Source organism: Oncorhynchus nerka, linkage group LG18 (genome assembly GCF_034236695.1).
Source record: "Oncorhynchus nerka isolate Pitt River linkage group LG18, Oner_Uvic_2.0, whole genome shotgun sequence".
NCBI lineage: Eukaryota > Metazoa > Chordata > Actinopteri > Salmoniformes > Salmonidae > Oncorhynchus > Oncorhynchus nerka.
Genome location: NC_088413.1, coordinates 18,773,114 through 18,775,424, shown reverse-complemented (window position 1 = coordinate 18,775,424; position 2,311 = coordinate 18,773,114).

The window sequence follows — 2,311 nt, the reverse complement described above, 5'->3', positions numbered from 1 at the left end:
CAGACAGATACCAGTAGAGGTATCATTGACCTGTGTACAGACAGATACCAGTAGAGGTATCATTGACCTGTGTACAGACAGATACTAGTAGAGGTATCATTGACCTGTGTACAGACAGATACCAGTAGAGGTATCATTGACCTGTGTACAGACAGATACCAGTAGAGGTATCATTGACCTGTGTACAGACAGATACCAGTAGAGGTATCATTGACCTGTGTACAGACAGATACCAGTAGAGGTATCATTGACAGACTGTGTACAGACAGATACCAGTAGAGGTATCATTGACCTGTGTACAGACAGATACCAGTAGAGGTATCATTGACCTGTGTACAGACAGATACCAGTAGAGGTATCATTGACCTGTGTACAGACAGATACCAGTAGAGGTATCATTGACCTGTGTACAGACAGATACCAGTAGAGGTATCATTGACCTGTGTACAGACAGATACCAGTAGAGGTATCATTGACCTGTGTACAGACAGAGACCAGTAGAGGTATCATTGACCTGTGTACAGACAGATACCAGTAGAGGTATCATTGACCTGTGTACAGATAGATACCAGTAGTGGTATAATTGACCTGTGTACAGACAGATACCAGTAGAGGTATCATTGACCTGTGTACAGACAGATACCAGTAGAGGTATCATTGACCTGTGTACAGACAGATACCAGTCCCGTAAGAACCGAAACCAGTTACTGAGCTGAGAGAGACCAGTTACAGAGAAAGAGTGACCAGCTGCAAAACGAGAGAGACCAGTTAGAGGAGCCAGTTATCATTGACCTGACAGACAGATAAAGAATCAGGGACAGACAGGTTTCATTGACCTGACAGACAGATACCAGTCTTGACCTCAGTTTGTTCAGACAGATACTCTTGACCTGTTCTGAGAGAGAGGTATCATTGACCTGTCAGTCTGTCAGTTTGTTCATACTCTAGGTTCTGAGAGAGAGAGGTCAGTCTGTCAGTTTGTTCATACTCTAGGTTCTGAGAGAGAGGTCAGTCTAACTCTGTGTTGTTCATATTCTAGGTTCTGAGAGAGTGATCAGTCTAACTCTGTGTTGTTCATATTCTAGGTTCTGAGAGAGTGATCAGTCTAACTCTGTGTTGTTCATATTCTAGGTTCTGAGAGAGTGATCAGTCTAACTCTCTGTTGTTCATATTCTAGGTTCTGAGAGAGTGATCAGTCTAACTCTGTGTTGTTCATATTCTAGGTTCTGAGAGAGTGATCAGTCCAACTCTGTGTTGTTCATACTGCAGGTTCTGAGATAGTGGTCAGGCTAACTCTGTGCTGTTCATACTCTAGGTTCTGAGAGAGTAATCAGTCTAACTCTGTGTTGTTCATACTCTAGGTTCTGAGAGTGAGGTCAGTCTAACTCTGTGTTGTTCATACTCTAGGTTCTGAGAGAGAGGTCAGTCGAACTCTGTGTTGTTCATACTGTAGGTTCTGAGAGAGTGGCCAGTCTACCTCTGTGTTGTTCATATTCTAGGTTCTGAGAGAGTGGTCAGTCAAACTCTGTGTTGTTCATACTCTAGGTTCTTAGAGAGTGGTCAGCCTAACTCTGTGTTGTTCATACTCTAGGATCTGAGAGAGTGGCCAATATAACTCTGTTGTTTCTACTGCAGGTATTGGAGGAGTGGAGAGCCTAATGGTGGTGCAGTGTAGAACTGTGTGGTGGTACCTTACTGGTCATCAGTCCAAGGAGAATGGTGGGACTATCAGTGTTCATATCCACACTACTGGATCTGTGAAAAAGGCTCTTTGTAGGTACTGCTGTTGAAGGAACTCTTTACTGTATCTGAAGAATGATCATATATGTTGGCAGAATGGCTGTACAAACGAAAAGTTGGAGAGAAAGGCATGTGCACACACACACACACACACACACACACACACACACACACACACACACACACACACACACACAAAACAAAACAAATTAGGAACATATAACTCAATAGCTGTTGTCAATGTTAAAATGTACAGTTCATTATGTATCATTTCTTGTAGACTGTACACAAATCTCTCTCTCTCTAGCTCTTTTTATTAGCAACATGTCATGTGACTTCCATGACATTTTTTTCATTATCAATTATTATAAATAACTTTTATAAGAAGAAGAACAAAGGCACAGATTACTAAATAAAGGAACAATGTCCTCTGAGTTCTACCAGCTTCCTGATTGAATGTGAGTCACGGAGTACGAGCCATAATTTCACATCCTTACGAACAATGTCACATATAGTTATTGCGAAATATGACATCTTGCTTGGAAGTGATTGGATACTTAAAACATTCTTT